This window comes from Maylandia zebra, linkage group LG12, assembly GCF_041146795.1.
Source record: "Maylandia zebra isolate NMK-2024a linkage group LG12, Mzebra_GT3a, whole genome shotgun sequence".
NCBI lineage: Eukaryota > Metazoa > Chordata > Actinopteri > Cichliformes > Cichlidae > Maylandia > Maylandia zebra.
In genome coordinates this window covers 36,462,474-36,480,576 of record NC_135178.1, presented here as the reverse complement: position 1 = coordinate 36,480,576, position 18,103 = coordinate 36,462,474, and positions in this window count along the sequence as shown.

The following is an 18,103-nucleotide window of genomic DNA, read 5'->3' as shown; positions in this document are numbered from 1 at the left end:
TTTCTGCAAAGTAGGTCACCATCACATTGACTCCACTTCCAATCTATCATTTGTGGAGTAGCATGTAATTGCTCTTTAATCTTGACACCACTCATGCAGCAAGTTGAGTCGTAGCTGTGTGCGAGTTTCACAGTGTGTGTGTGTGTGTGTCTTGTATGCAAAGACATCTGACGTAGGGTCTACTAATGAAAGGTTAATCCCTCTCAAATATCCAAGCCTTGCACGCTCCTCTGATGGGTAAGATCAGATCATCTGGGTGGCGAGGGCCAGCCAGTGAACAGGCTGTGAAAAGGGCAGCGAGCGCAGGGTAAGACAGGATCAGGAGAGAGGACGTTATCATTAAAGAGCATCAGTGAAGGGTTTTAGCGGCACACAGAGTGACTTTCTATGCCACACTACGCCAAGACAGTGAAGCTAAGAGGATAGATTTACATCATATGTCTGGGTTCAGATACGATTACTGCTGTGAATGTTCAGTGAACTTTGCTGAAAAGCTCTTGCCTGAAATAAAACCTATTTTTTAATACGCTGGAGAACCTGCAAAAGATTACTGAGAGATCTCAGTGGACTTTATCTTTCAGTGTGAGGACAATTATATCAGTGTGCCCTCATAAGAATGACATCATCTGACAAAACAGGCATTTGGATTATGAAGGTTTACTCAGATTTGTGCACACGCACTGTTTGGGATGATGCCCAGTGTGTCCTTTGGCGTGAGGGTTTTGACCCAGCAGCTGCCCCAGTACTGGACACAGGACAGCTAATGGCCACTTCACATAATAAAATACACAACTCTATAGGGTTAAACGAATGTGTGCAGCTTGTACAAGAACAGGTTTGACTTCTGTGGATGGTTTCCCACTTCATAACAACTGTATTCATTGTATATGTTGTCCATAATGGATGTTAGATTGGCTAATATCCTTCTCCTCCTCTATGTGATCTAGAGCACCAGCCAGGACAGAACCAGGCTTCGCCAGTCTATAAAGTCATTTGCGGTCTCTGCTCTTGCTGCCACCTCCCCGGCAGACAACTGTATAAAAGACTGTGGAAGCTATCACTGTGTCATAAAATATCCTTAGCAATGTCGTGCACACCCCAGAAGACCTCAACCCGTCCAGCAGATGACTGGGCTGACTTTGACCCTTCTTGTAACTGTTGTGACTGTTTTTTGTTCCAGTTTATTATTAAGAAGATGGCTCAGGATTCTGTATCTGTCCACCACCTCGATGTCCGGACCGTGTTCACCTGTGCAATCAGTGTTGGCTTTCTCGTCAAGCCAACCAACATCAACTGATGCAGGTGGTTGAGTTCACACCAGATGACAAAGTCAGTGATGATCTTGTCATCCCAGCTCTGATGCCTGACAAGCTCTCCTAGGTGAATGTGCTTGCTTCCATCTGCAGGTGGATCACTGACTTCCTGTCTGACAGGAAGTAGCATGTGAGACTGGCTATGCATGTCACAGACTTTCAGTGCATCAGCATCAGTTGCCTTCAGGGCTCTGTACTTTATCCCCTGCTCTTCTCCCTTTACACCAACTGCTGCATCTCTAGACACCAGTCTGTCAAACTCCAGAACTTTGCAGATGACGCCACACTCACCAGGCTCATCTCAGGTGGAGATGGATTTGGCTATGGGAGGGACGTTGACAACGTGGTGACCAGGTGCAGTGACAACAGCACTGTGACAAAACAGTGTTAGTGGACTTCAGGTTAATACCTGCCCCACCAGTTCCCATCTTCCTGCATGCCTGCCTAGTGGAGCCATCATCTTCCAGGACCTAATGTGGTAGCTAAACATCTGCTCCCTTATTGAGAAGGCACATCCGAGGATCTACTTCCTGTGTCTGTTGCCAAAGAATTCATGTTGATGTTTAAATATTAATGTTGAATGCTAAAAGTGTGATGCTTAAGGATAAAGATCATACGTGAGAAGTTGGGAAGAAGATCATGTCTATATAGCCACAACTTCCAGGCCAAAGGACACCTTGGGTGTTTCTCTGAGACTTAATCAGCTTTTATAAACAGAATCTTTTGAGCCTGTTTTGTTTTCCCCAAATTCCTGAATGCACAGTAGGAAGAAAAATCCAATGTTAGTCAAACATCTTTTAAATAAGATCTTAAATTGTCTTGAAACACAGCAGATTCAGAAATGTGATCAAATCACTGTCAGGTGTCAGGTCTGAAGTGCCTCAGGGAATTACTATCAAAACATTATTCTTTATCACATTCACACAGGACCATTTTAATAAACGCTGCTCTTATCCATCCTTGGTTTTGTCTGCTTCTTCATAGTAAGCACCTCTCCCACAGAGGCCTCTAAAACGGCCTCTGCAGCTTTTAGGTATATTGTAAGCAGCATTGAATAAATGGCTGTTGTGTCTTAAACTCATCTCACTGTGTGACACTGACAAGAAGCTTGTTTCGAAGCCAAATACTCCTAAAGGAAATAAACTTCCACAGAGTTCACAAGTGAAGCTGCTACTGATTTATCCTCAACAGGAATGCTGCGATAAGAGTGGAAGCGAGGTCTTTTGTTTAATAACTGTGCCAGATCTAATTGGCTGGCTGTGTTCAAAGTGGATGTCAGAGATAAAAGTGATGAGAAATGGACAGTACCGGTCAGCCACGAGAGACTGAGCAAACACAAACACACTCCCCAATGAATTAATGTGAAAGGTGATGCAGAGTGCAGAAGACTTGGCTTTCGGAGAACATCACATGGGTTTACGAATTAAGCCTCTATATTCAAATTAGAAGCAAATGAGACCACATCGACACAATTAGGATCCCCATCACAGAGTGAAACTCCACAAGTGTGACCTGCATTTTATTTTTGGAAATGTTTTTCTTTGATCCACAAGAGGTGAAAGAGGTGCTAGCAATAAATGTGACAGAAACTCTCCGAAAGTTAGTTTGAATTCATTTCCCACAGTTTTTTTTTTTTAATTTGAATTATTTAGATATAAGAACAGAGATAGCAGCAGATACTTGTCAGGAATAAAAGCTTTCCATTAAGGTTACAAGGAAACAGAAAATGTTGCAGGTTGCTGCTGTGTTGCTCACATAATATGCAACGAGGCAGAAACAAGGCTAAAAGAAAAGCAAAATATTTGCTCAAATCATTAAAAGGTACTTGGAATAAAAAGCTACTCAGCTAAATGACTTACAGTCCTACACACTCTCACTGGTTACCAATTAGCAGCAAGTTGAAGCTAAATAAATAAATGAGTAATTTTAGCTGCACTTAATTAAAATAGTGTTAAATTATTTTCATGGACTGACACCAAATGAATTAGCATGATTATAACCTGGATCTTGATCACTAGATGCATCGGAAAAGATGAAAAACACGGAAAATTAAAGGAGTAATTAAAGGACGCTACTAGCAGCTCATTAGCTTAGTTTGACATGCAAACAAATTAAAAAAGAAATAAAGAAACAAAAACTCGAAACAACAACACATACAAGACACACAGTTAATAACTTTGTGCAATTTTTAGGCGGGACATCTCACCACGGTGTTATCACCAAACATATTAATACATATCTGTAAATCCTCTCACCACTAGGGATGGGTATAGTTTAGGTTTCATCCGATACCGGTGCCAAACCGGTACTTTTGAAACGGTGCCGGTGCTTAAACAGTGCTTGAACCGATGCTTAAAGAATGGAGAACACAAACTTTGTCCAAAAACCTCTTATGTTTTTATTTTTAGCAGTCTCTTTTTTTGTGCAAAATGATAACCAAGTTAGCCTTTTCTGTTGATACAACATACCTCCTTTGGTTGGAACCGGTGCTTAAAGAATGGAAAACACAAACTTTATCCAAAAACCTCTCATGTTTAGCTATTTTTTGGTAAAAAGATAACAATGTTAGTCTTTTCTGTATCTATAGGGCATATATGGTATCACTCTTGGCTGGAAGCAGTGCTTAAACAATGGAAAAACACAAACCTCTCATGTTTAGCTGTTTCCCACTTTTTCTTTGGTCATTTTAGCCTTTTTGGCCAGGGTGAAGGGAGCATCTGCCATCAAACAAGAAGACAGCCGCATGTAACTACGACAGTGTTTGCTAGTTCACCTTACGTGCATTAATGTAATAACGTGGTTAGCCTACTCAACGTAAATTACACACGAACAACATTAAGCTACTCACGCAGAGAAGAACGGCTGCTGCTGCCATTATCATCCTCATCATTTCTCTCGATGTGATGTCTCGCAGCAAGCTATCAAATACGGTGCATTTCTGGGCTTTTAAAAAAACGCTATGCATCGCCAGGTGTTTCATCAGATTCGAGGTGTTACCTCCTCTGCACAGTATCACCTGAAAGCACTTGTTGCTGCTGAGTTTGCATCTTTTGCTGTGAAGTACAGCCAGACTTTTGACCGCTTCGCCTTGGACATTTTTAATCTGTAGCTCTGCTCTGAAAGAACGTACGTACCTGGACCCGCCTACTATCCTTGGAAAGGTAAAAAGATTGGCTAGAATCCAAAGTGTGTGACATCTCAGGAATAAAAAACAACAAAATAAAGCACCAAAATGTGCGCTGCTTTTCGGTCTGGTTACTACCGTCTATGTCTGAACCGGTGCCCATCCCTACTCACCACACAAGGAGGTAGTATGCAAGAACCTCTGTATAGAAAAGCATAAAGTCAAGCAAGACTCTTTTCCAGCACCCGCTGAGTTTTGATGGGCCTTTGAGGAAAAAAAAAAACATTTCCCAAGAAACAACTTCCTGTTGTTGTAGTTAATGGCATACGGTTCATGCTAGTTGATGCTGACAACATGATGACATATATTTCAAAATAACAGTAAAGGGTCTGTGTCCGAATTATAGCATTTTTGCTGTTTGGTGTGCTTTTTTATGTGATTTCTACAAACCATTAGTGGAAGGAAACAGCAGTCTGGGCCATGCTGAATGCTAATGGTATGTTTGCCTGGTAATATGGTCTGCTGTATGGTACTGCCTCTCCAGTTCTCCTGACTAAGAGCCAGGTGTGTGTGTCTGTGTTACAGATTGCATCTATCCAGTTACCAGATGTAGTTGGTTAACTACTGGATCAAAAACATCCAGGAACTAGTGGGTTACGCTGTGGTGGTTACTGCCATCTTTTATATACAGTTTATGGTGAAAGTAGAACATCACTGGAGAATATTGTGGCGACGCTGTGGAGCAGTGTGAAGTTTCTGTTCTAGAGGCACAGCTTACATATTCATGTCATTTTCCACAATAATGTTATGTTTATATTTCTGTTCGGGAAATGTTTCATGACTCTGCCACTTTTGCCATTTTCCACGACAAAGCCAGGCACTTCAAAAAAGCCACATTTGTTCTTTTGTTTTTTTCAGTCTGCCCATTAGGTAGATAATTAGTTCTAATTTAGAAACATTACAGCAGTACAGGCAAATGGAATTCAATAATTGTAATGCCTTTCTTTCTAAATATTTTCTTTCCAGGGGCTTTTCACCTTAATTAGGGAGACACTGTAGAGAAGACACACAGCAAAGGGCCTCAGGTCAGAGCTGAACCCGGCTGCTGCATTCAGCCTCGAGGCATGTAGTCACCTGTGCAACCTGCATGCTAAATCCACATGCACTGCTTTACTATATTATTTTATAAGGTATTAAACCAAAAATCGAGCTGCATCTATCATGTTAAAATCTCACCTCAAGATATAGACTTGAATCTTATAACTTCAATTTGTACAGTTGTACAAATAACTCACAACCTGAGGTGACAGTTGCCAACGCAGACTAACGTCCACAGTGTTTTATCTGTTGTGTGAAAAATCAGATGTGTCACGCCTCATTACGCCGCCTAGTCAAATGCAATTGACCTGCATGGTGTTTAAAAAGAGAGAATAAAAGAAGTCTCCTCAGAGAAGTGGGAGGAAGAAACAAGATGAAGCCATGATGGGAAGTGATTATGCTGAAGACAGCTCACTGCAGCATTGTTGACCCTCTTCAGTTAGATTATGTCTCTTGCTTCATTCAGCTCTGGGTTTATATGTGTGAAACTGATTGATTGTAGGTGGGAGGATGGAGGTAATAATGCCTGGAGATGGATGAAGTGTTAAAAAAGCAAAAACCTTTATTTTTCTCTTCTTACAAATAATATATCATGAATGTTTTTGGGGTGGATAAGATGCTTTTTGTGCCATTTTTCTTCATTTCATTTCATTTTTTTTTTTTGAAAACATCTGGACATTTATTCTAAATAACACACAAAAATCTTACAGATCCAATGAATATCATTTGCCACTGATAAGATTATTTGAATTCTACAAGTCTCCTTTTAATTTGGTTTATTTTTGGATTTTGCAGTTACATTTAAATTACCTTTTTGTTATATTATATTTAAACTGAAAATGATTAGTTTCCCCAAAAATCTGCTCTCATTTGAGGCAGACGCTGTCATTGGCAGGGAAAACAATATAGTGACGCGATGGCTACTGTGAGACCAAATGTAGGTATCACCGGTCCCTGTGGTTTTCATTAGTTTCTGCCAGCGTATTTTCTCCTCCCTCATTCTGTTTCCCGTCTCTGGCGTCATGTTTAGTGTCGGTCCTGGTGTTTGTTATTTGTCCTTTGCTCGTGAGTTTCACCGGAGATTAGTTTTCTCCTGTGTCGTGGTTTATTTCCTTCTTTTGTGACTGTTTGCGCTCATTCTTCTGACCTGTGGTTAATTGCTCCCATCTGTATCTTTCTACAAGTGGTCCTTTGTGTTTTTACTGTATAGTTTTTGTCCCTTATGCTTCATTTCCTATATAACTGTCTTGATTATCTATTTTTTTGGACTACAATAAAGGCTCACATTTTGTTTTTCTTTAACCTTCTTCTGTGTCCTGACTTGGATGTGGTTGGAGGTCTTATGTTGAGTTTTTCTGTTAATAGATTTCTTTTTATTCATTAATCTCAGCTGGTTTTGTTTCATATCTATTGTCAGGATCATGCAGTAGTGTGAATGATGGAGTGACTGAAGAACATTTGATGTTTGTGTTACGGTCGAACGCTGGTGGCCACGAAGACTTGAGCGAAAATCCACAAAACCAAACAGAAGTGAGAATTCAGTGTTTACGCCAGTATCTGACATTTCCATTTCCCTTTCCTTTCTGACACGAGATAGCTGAAAGCATAAATCTCACATCAGATGTGTTGGGAGATGAAATGTATGTGTCTGCATCTGTGTGTGTATGTAAGCTCTAATAACAGTCTTCTTGCGTCCAGCCAGTCCTGATAACATTCGGTTTGACGTGTTTCGTGGTTTGTGTATGTGCCTGTGTTCATGCTTGTCATTCAGCAGGCCAGCGGGGAATAGGATGTAGAGGAGGGATCCATCTGGTTTCACTCGATGCATGGAATGAATTAAAATTCATTCCACTACCCGAAAAATTGCCTGTATCTCACGCACAGGGAGACACCAGCCCAGGATGGGAATTTTTAATCAAGACCCAAGATCCCTTCGATGCAAATTTCATGAAAAGGGAAAGTGTGTGTGCGTGATGCAGTGTTTCCTTGATTTCATCTCTAAAATACAACATCTGAGGTCCTGATCAGCCTTTCTCCTTCTCACAGATATCAGAAAATGTCAAATGGTACATAATAAACAATAGAAATAAATCAAATAAAACATCCATTCAGCATTTTGAATTTGATTTAAGCATCTTTCATGTCTCTAACATCCTGATGATCAGTTAGGTTGTTGTGCATGCCGGATAGTTTTACTTGTTGTCTTCCTTCACACCTTCCTCACTGGTTGAGCAGTTCTCATGTCATGGTTCCACGTCTTTGACTCGTGATTCTTATTTCTGGATTTAAGAGATGACTTAAGTTCAAGCTCTTTATTGTTTAGTCTTGATTTTAGTATTTTCTAGTGCTTTTAAGTTTTCTTATCTATATTTCTTGTTCATGGTTTCTTGTTCAGAAGACCCTTATGAAGAGAACATCGAGGGAACAGTTTACCCTGCCCGGGATAGGGTTACCGGAGCCCCGCCCTGGAGCCAGGCCCGGGGAGGGTGCCCGAGGGCGAGTGTCTGGTGGCCGGGCCTTAGTCCATGGGGCCCATGGCACAGCCCGAAGAGGAGACATGGGCCCATCCTCCCGCAGGCCCACCACCCGCAGGAGGCGCCATAGGGGTTGGGTGCATTGTGTGCCGGGTGGCGGCCAGGAGCGGAGGCCCTGGCGGACTGATACCCGGCTGCCAAGACTGGCAATAGGGACATGGAATGTCACCTCTCTGGTGGGGAAGGAGCCTGAGTTAGTGCGTGAGGTTGAGAGGTACCGGCTAGATATAGTCGGGCTCACCTCTACGCATGGCTTGAGCTCTGGAACCAGTCTCCTGGAGAGGGGCTGGACTCTGTCTCAGTCTGGAGTTCAAACCTTGTTTGAATATGTTAGTCCCGTCCATGTGTTTGTCCTCAGCATCTCTAGTGGAACTCAGTTCTGTCTCCCCAGTCATGTCCCTGCTTAGTTCTGTCAATTTCATGTCTCAGTCCTGGTCTCTGTGCTTGCTACTTCCTGTTTTATTGTGATAGTTCCTAGTCCTGTGTGCGTTGTCTCTCTTGTCTCATTAGTCAGATTTGTGTCCCTTGGTGTTTCCCATCTCTCCTGTGTGTGGATATTATTTGAGTCCTCCCTTGTATCATGTTTTCCCTGTTGATTTGAACGTGTGGTTTTATTTTCTTTGGCTCACTTTATTTTGTAGTTTGTTCTTTGATACCTTTTAGTTTATCCTCATGTTTCTGATTCCTCCTTTTGGTCCAGCTCTGCTATCCGCAGGTCGCCTTGACAGTGACCTTTTGGTTTTTCTCTGTCACTCTTGTTTTATTCAACTGCTTTTTACAAACATTTGGATCCTTCTCTGCACTTTTAGCTTTTATAAAAGCCCTCATGTTTTCTTCACTGTCCTTCTTAATGCATATTAAACACACTATTGATATTGATGTTTTTTTTGTGAATGATGTGACTGGACATTTAAAAATGGTTGTGTTACAGCGCCTTGAGCTTTTCTCTGTGCATCCTGTGGGAGAATATTTTGGCTTTAACCATAAAAATATGCAGTTTCAGGCATTGCAGTTTTGAAGAGCCCAAACTGCCCAGTCTGGACTTCTAGAAATTCTAAGGTGTGATCAAAATGGTCCAAAAAATCCTCTCGTAAAGAAAGAACTATAACCCATACCTGATTTAAATTTGGCTGCTATTCTGCCCGTGTGCAGTGCTGCCCTGCTTCCATCAACCTTTGCAATTTTCACTTGCAGATGTTTATGTGCAAATGAGTGAACAGATGCTCTACGCTGGACAGAAAGAACCAATAATCCTTCCTTTTTAAATGGCCACATATATCTTTGATACTGTACTGTAGGACATAATTACTGTACAGGTATCATCGTTGGGCTTTCTTTCGTGCTGCTGAAAGAAACCATGATTAGTAGCAGTACTCTACCCCAGCCTCCTCCCAGCTCCCACAGACTTTCACATATTACTGTCAGTTGACACAGGAGGCCAGGATTTTGCCATTTAAATATAAACATATCTCTTCAGGGATCTGCAGTCATCAACTTGGCTTCAGAGACAGCAGCGCTGGCACTTGGCTTTGGGGTGCAAGTCAAAAACTAAGAGAGAGGAAGCACATTCTCTGCAGTCTGGGTGAATTAGGGCTCATTTGCTAATGGTGACGCTCAGTTCCCCCCTGGCCAGCTGATGGATAAATCACACCCTGTGTTGTACTGCAGTGCAGAGAGTGCAGCCGGTCACGGTGGCTGGTCTCCTCTCCTCTGTCTCTGTCTATATTTCTTCTCTATTATTTTCTGCTGTCTCTTTCGTCTTGGTACACTCAGGAGTTGTGAAGTAGTTTACAGGGTTAATGATGGAGCGGCAGCTTGGCACGTTGCATTAATGCTGAAGAAAAAAAAACTCCATTAGAGGCTCCTCTGTGAACGGCTGGGTCTTTGATGCAACATTAAGCTGCTGCTGCAGTGAACAGAAGGAGGGCTGTGTGAGAGAGCAAAGGCAGTGTCAGTGTGTCAGGGTGTGTGCATGTGTGAGCACACTTGTCATACTGATCATTGTCTTCATTAGGCCTCTATTTCATATTTATTACAATTTTATTTTTGTTTTACAAACTAGCTCCTATTTTCACCGCTGCAGCACTGATTTCTGTTATTTCTATATGAATGTTTTACAAATCAGCTGCTCTGTGGAAGGAAAGGGTGGAGAGCCAGGATATTCATGTCTGCAAGCCATTTATTCTCTTTGTGAGACAAGACAAGCAGTTCTGCTTAATTATCCAAACTAGCTACAAATAATGTAAACTGTTATTACATTTTTAAAAATATCAACAAATTTTAGCTCTTTGAAATAACACCTACTAGTGTAAAAATAATCACGGTTCCATAGCAAAGACTCCACCATAGTTATGAGGCAGACCACCAGCATGGATGTTGTTTCCACCACCAAATTGGTTCAGTCAGATCTTGTTTTTGTGAACCTAAAAATATTGATCCCAGCATTGTGCTCCGGTACCATAGCGGCTCAGTGTTTCCTGTCTGTGTGGAGCCTTCTCTGGGAGTTCTGCTTTCTCTATTTGCCAAAAAAATAACACACGAGAGTAATGTTGTACTCTGGTGTTTAACTCCCTGCTAAAATGAAAGTTAATGCATTGAAATTAAAAGAGCAAATGGGATCTATTCCATGGAGAAAGACCAACATAGTAAGAAGATCATCCTTCTGCCCTTAGATTATAACCAATATATGTATGGTATGTGTATTACTCTGTGCAGAGGGTGCTAAGCTCAGAACAATAAAGTCAGAGACAAAAGGTATTCAGTCCAAGTCAGTTCAAATGGGATTTATGTAGCAGCAAATCACAAAAACAGTCATCTCAAGGTGCTTTATGCTGTAAGGTAAAGATCCTACAATAATACAGAGAAAAGCCCAAATACCATATGACCCCCTATGAGCAAGTGCTTTGGTGAAAGTGGGAAGGAAAAACTCCCCTTTAACAGGAAAAAACCCTCAGACTCAGGGAGGGCAGCCTTCTGTCACTACTGGTTGGGGGTGAGGGCACAGCACAAAAGCCATGCAACGTGGTGTATAAACATAGAGAGTGAAGAGACCAGAGTTAAAAGAAACAGTGCATCATGGGCCTATTGCCGCGTAACTAAGAGAGGGTTCAGGGTCACCTGATCTCTAAGCTTAGTACCATCCAGTTCTTGAAACTGAAGCCTTTTACCCACATTCTTTCTAATGGCCAGCAGGTGGCGACGCCTCTAGTTGCACAAAATAAGTGTCTAACTGCAAATTAGTTAGAAAATGAAATTATTGGTCATTGATTTTATGACATCCACAAACACTTCCCAGATGAGTTTATGGTCACAGCTACATTTTACTAGTACTAAACTAAATACTAAACTAATAGAGTCTCTCCCTTATGTCCATAAGGCAAAGGGAAAAATGTTCAGGATGAGAATATAAAACAGGGCTTCCCTAACCAATGAGATGTCGGCTTGTATAAAGCTGCAAAAGATGTGGTGAAGCTGCAGCTATAACATCATTACTGTGTGTCTTATTTCCAAGTGCAAAACTTACATTTAACTACTGATTTTATCTACTGTTCTGATTTTATCTGTTTTGATTTTATATACTGTTGTTTGTTTGTTTGTTTGTTTGTTAATTAGTTAGTTAGTTTATTTGCTTGTTTTAATCAATTTTAAATCATGCTTTTTATTTGTTCTTGTTTCTAATGTCTCTGTAAAGCACTTTGAATCACCTTGTTGTTGAATTGTGCTATACAAATAAACTTGCCTTGCATCCACTTCCTTTGTCACACCAGCTCTTGGCATTTTAATCCTAGCTTGTAAAAGAATAATATATAAAAACCCTAAACTGTTCAGAAAACACAGAGAGGGTAATTTTTCTTCAAACAAGACTCGTCCAAACTTAAAGATATTTATTTATTTATTTTATAAACACAATTCATCACATCAGTTTAAGTGGGCAGACTCAGTTTGCCTTAAGAGACACAGAAACCCGAATTTACGCACTTTCTTTTATTTAAATACACGTACCTTTTGTTAAAAGAAAAGAGCATTAGAGCCTGTGAGAATTAACACCATCCATTCACATTAGATACACGCTCACATTAAAGTTAATTTATTTTGAAGCTCTGTGTCAAATAAGCAATGTGCACTGACATTAATACACAGCCAAATGCAAGGCACATTAACATGAATAATGGAACAAGTAGATAACTAAATAAAAAAAGGAAATTGGTTTGGGGGTTGGGAGGGCAACTGAATGTACATTACAGGAGAGGATAGAGCTTCAGGCCCCCGTTTGTGTTTATGTGTAGACTCAGCTTGTGTCTTTGTTCTTATTTGCTCAGTGCCGGCACTGCAAGGCTGTAAAACCACAAGTCCTGCAGCATCAACACATTTCACTGACTATAATTAGCATTAAACTCATTTCACACATATATAGCTATAGATGTTTAACTCAGCCGGCTACTCACAGGGGACACATAAAACTCCTCAGTCCTAATGACAAATCTTACCTCATGAGCTGCGTTACCATCATGGATGATAAATTTAACAAGCTGCACTATGGGGGTGTCAGAAAAGGCGATCTTATCATTTAAAATCATTTAAAATTTACAAAAGCTGCGCAGTCACACAGACCAAGGAGCGACATTCGCTGATCAAGGGACAAATGTGACATTACTGATTGGTGGGTAAGAAGGTTTCTGGCAGTCACTGGTGTGAATTAAGTTGGTCGCAAAGACCTACAAGGTGCTCCAAAGAAAACCTCCCTGTAATTACTTTGGTCGCTAGCAAGTTGCTTTGGTTGCTGTTTGCATGGAAAATGCAGACTTGCCTGCGAGCACTTAAACTACTGCACAAAACTGTGAAGTTCAAGAAAAAACAACAGGAATGGAGCAGTTCAATTTCAGAAAAAGTTGATTTCTGAAGTAAGACAGCTTTTAATTTAAACGCAAACATTCTACGTTTCTGATTTAACCTGCAGTTTTTCCAGTTTCATTCCAGCTCAGAGAGTAAATGGTGAGTGTTTGGGCAGATGCAGCAATCTGCTGGCTTTTAGTGGCAATACTCTTCATGAACACTTTAGTTTGGACTCCACATCTGGATCTGAGTATGAGTGCACCAAAACTGCATGCAAGAAATGAAAAAGATGCATCACCCCTTGAAACTTTGAGCAAGCATATCACTGATGGTTGAGAAGGATTTTCTCAGAAGAGAACTTCTGACATGCTTGAAGCACGTCCGCTGCATTTTCCCTTCACCACAGAAGAAAACACAAACAAAGCAGGAGACGCGTCAAAGGCAGTACTCCAGAGAGTATTGCCTGCCAACACATGCACAGAAACACACACACACATATGAACATGTATTTGTTTATCCCAGCAGGGGCCATGCTCTGAAGCTGTGCAGCTCATGTAGTTTCTCTGCACCCCACAGCCGTAACAACATATGGAGCTACGTTTGCCAGCCAACGCGGAGCATATCATTAAACAGCATTATTAACATCACGTACAGCAGTGGGGTGTCAATGAGCGCCACGGTTCACGCAGGCTGATTGCGCCATTTGTTTCATGCTGTCGCTTCGGTGCTTTTGTGTTGGAGGTTAGCTGATGAATCCGCCTTACTCATCTCAAAAATGGACTAATTGGTTTTCGGTGTGTGGGAGGTTTGTATGTGTGTGTGTTTGTGTACTGTAGTGTTGTTCAGCCAAGGCAGCAGGTGGAACAGCAGGTAGTCACATCAAAGTCATTTGAATCACACGAATGCAAACCTGCCATTTTATTGGCTGATTTTGACTTTGTTGATAACAACAATGCCAGTTTGAACTGCTGTAATTACATTGTAATGAGTCCAATTTTTAAATTACTATCTCTAGAATGTGTAGCAAAACATTTGGCCATATCTGCACATCAGTCCTGCTCCAAACAATAGCTGCTGATACCTCAATGTCATTATAATTCATCCAGTTTGTTTTTAGAAGTTCACAGCGCATTGTATTATTTTTGTTATCCCCCATTTGTCTCCAGATCTTTGGCATGGTCTTCCAGAATAATCTTACAGGTTCATAATGTCTTTTCATTAATCAGTGAGTAATGTCACTCTTTTATAATTCCAAAGAAATTTGCTGGAAAACGTGAAAGTTCTTTTTAAGCTGTTTGGATTCGTTTCTCGATTTTGGAAATGAATGATTTAAAACAAACTAAAACCTCCAGGTGAGCAGAGTCCCGTTGTGTCCTGTATGTGCTTTTTCACTAAAATTATCATCTGCTCTCTTCTCCTACACCGAGACGTTCTGACAAGTTACCACTTAAGTGGTGCTTAAATGACGAGTTTAAATGAGAACAGAGTGAACCCTGTCCCCAGCATGTGCAGTATGTATGTTTAGACTGGATTGTAATCTATGTGGAAATGTCCGAGTCATTTGGCTCAGTGCTAACGGTCCCTTAATGGGTGGCTGAGATTGCCTCTAGACAGATCTGATAGATGAAGGCTATTACAGGGCCACCAATTACTTCAGTGTTATGGAGACAGAAACAGTAACACAATGCAGAGAGTGTGAAGAAAGACAAAAATCTTAATCACAGTCAGTGTAATTGGAAAAAATGACGGCACTAATTGGAGCGTAATTTTCCTTAGTGACGCTGCTACAAGGTGAGCAGAACCTCGTTACAGGAAATACAAATGGACAAGAAAGCAAGCGGTAGGGTACACATGGAGCACTCTGCAGCTGTGCAGGCAGACGACTGAACTAGACCACACCTGCTTTTAAATAGAAAACAGTCTGTGCAAATCAAACTTTGTGTATAGAAGGAGTTCAAATATCTAAACAAAACACTTTTCTTCTTTTCTTGTTTTTAAATTAGGAGGAAATTAATAAGAACAAATTAAGACTTTAAAAGGAGGGTGTCGTGTTTTGTGATTTATGATCCAAATAGATACTCTGGAGGTAGACTGTATTTAACAAAGTGTTTACAAAATCCATGATACAAAAAGCCCAGAAAGCAAGGCAAACACAAATCCACAAAAACACATGAGCAGGAGCACAGAGGGAGGATTACACACACTCTGACAAAAAAAGGGGGAAGACATCACTATGAATGTACACAGAGCTAGTTGAAAGTGGACACAGCTGGAAAAAACACAGGTGCATAGAATCAAGGAGATGATTCAAGGGGAAATTAAACTAAATCCAAGACACAGACGACAGCTATTAAACAGTCAAATCAATAGGCAAACAGAGAAACAGACACAATAAGGTTTAACATCTACTGACACAGTAGATGGAAACTGAAACCACTCTGGGAACAAAATCACTACAAACACGAACTGGAGTATACATCAGAACGAAAATGTAAACAATAAACAAGCTAAAAACTACAGACGTTCCTGTCCACTAATTTCCTAGTCGACTAACCGACTAAAACTAAGAAACACTGGGATATTAAGTTACATTTGAGAACTGTTTAATGAAAAAAACTAATAACAAAGGCATTTCAAACCGTTATGTTCTTCAATAATAAATCGTGCCGCTTGAACGTGCGGCACATCGCATTATTCACTCGTTACACTCAAGAAAGACAACGAAGAAGAAAAAACAAACCGATGTTAAACATGATATGAAAACATGTTACTGCAAAAGATGCTCACATATTACTAAAATATGACAAATCAACTGAAAAACGGATAAAGTGCGACTGAAAAGTGTGGCCCGTTGTGCCGTGCATTATGAACGATACACGCTGAAAACCACAATAAAAGTTAAAATCTAAAGTAACAAATAAAAGGCATTTTCTTCTGCTTAGCTGACGTTGGGTCGTGGGGGCAGCAGCAGGGAGGCTCAGACCTCCGTCTCGCCACCTCCTCCAGTTTATCCGGGGAAACATCAAGCTTTTCCCAGGCCAGCCGATAGATGTAATCTCTCCAGCGTGTCCCGGATCTAAAAACCAAAAACCACTAAGAATACCAAATAATCAGTCATTTAGAATCCAAATCTAGATCCGAAGGAACAACGTGAACACCCTGGATCCAAGGAAGTTGACCCTTGGATCCTTGGACCCAGGAGGATGAGGGTGAGCTTCAGGACTGAAGAGCTACAACAGTGTTATTGGATTTATTATGAGACCAGAAATGTCACTTGATCACTTGAGTGAGCAGTGAGGACACATTACAGAAGGCATCACCATTGAGTTCTTAGGTTTTGATCTCAGACAGCATTTCAAAAGTCCCCTCAAATAAACTCTGATGATAACTCAGGGCATTTCGTCTGGTTGCCCTTGTGAAACACCATAGAGCCACAACACTCAGCTCCATAATTAGACAGAGGACATTGTACTTCCACAGGCTCCACAGAGACTTTGTTCATGCATCCCATCATAACGAGACATCCATTACACTGAGGGCTTGCACTAAGGGTCACTATAAGACAAAAAATGAACATTCTGAACTGTTAAGCTACTTGCCTGGAAATAATCCCTGCTCTGTGGAACTTTACCTGTCTATCCTTGTCGGCTTAACATGATAAACTCTCAACTTTGACCTCTCAACTGCAAACCAAACACATAAAAACCTCAGACTACAGAGGACAAACCTTGAGAGATGTGAAATGGGGGTGGAGGAGCAAAGGAAAAATGTTTGACAGAATAAGAGCATACCTGCAGTGCGCGAGCGTGCTAAGAACAGACGCCTGCTGCATTTAAGAGAAGCCCCGCTTTCTCAAGGTGATTTAAGCGAGAGACTGACATTTATTCTAAGAAAAAGATGAATTTCAAGTGACGTTCTCTCACTTGGTAAAGAATATTTGCTACGTGACCTTTGCCTTTCTTGCCGTGGTTTACAGAATAAGATGTCCTCTTTGTGGCACATGATCCTGGCTCTGTGTCCTCCTATTTTCTCTCCTCATTCACTCCTGTGAGGATCAAGTGTAAAACGACCATAAATATAAGCCCAAGTATTTATTGTCATATTAATGCTGAAACTTTAATGACCCTGGACTTGAATCATCTCTTTAGATGCACCTGAAACTGTGAAAAAATAAATAAAAAATTGAAAATAATAATAATTCTGAGTTTTTGATGAATATTACAAAACTCATTTTAGCAGTAGGAGACAAACATATGCATGAAACTGAGGGGAAATAATCTGGGAATGCTAAACTCTCTCCTCCTGCTCACAGCATCTTCAGTTGGTCCTGTGGTTTTTACAATCTAGTTCCCACGAGCCTGTTAATAGTCACTAAACAGTCTGCAACACGCTGACCTACAACCACTGGTGATGGTTTAATTTGATAATTTTGCATGTTTGATAGACTGCTAGCATTACAAATGATTTGTTAACCCCTAATGGAAAAATGCAGTGAGGTAAGGCTGTGATGTTTTATAGAAATACTCCAGTGATTGATGAAAGACAAAAACATTGACATTTTAAACCATTTCCACTCTACGGTTATACTTTCCATCCATCCATCCATCTTCTGCTTATCCAGTTCAGGGTTGTGTTGTGAGCCAGGGTACACCCAGACATGTGGTATTTTATGTCTAATACCTTATATTAGTAAATAGACTGTAGTGAACATGATTATACACAAAATAAAGAAATGTCCTTTTTTGAATGAACTTTTAATTGTATCCACATTATAATCAATCCTGTTCTTTTTGGTCACTTAAACTATGTTTATAGAACTTCAATGTTATACTTCGTACAATTTTATCTCTCCTCTTGTCTGTCACTGAAACTGATTGGAGCTTCTACTTTGTGATGGGAATGTTCTTTCTGACTCAGAGTGACTCCATACCATTCATGAGAGATATGTTTGATCTATTTTTGACTGATTAACAAGTCATTTAGAGTAGTTTAAATTCTCACAATCATTTTTGGCAAATACTTTTTGGACTCGTCAACACGGACTTGGTCGTGCACTCACATCTCCAACCTGGCTGCACAAACTAAGGACCAGCCAGAATGACTCCAAATGCCAACAGCTGTGACCTGACTTTGGGCGTGCCACGCATGCCTCGGTGTTTTTTAAGTCAATTTTCTACACTGCATTTGTTTCTGAACACATT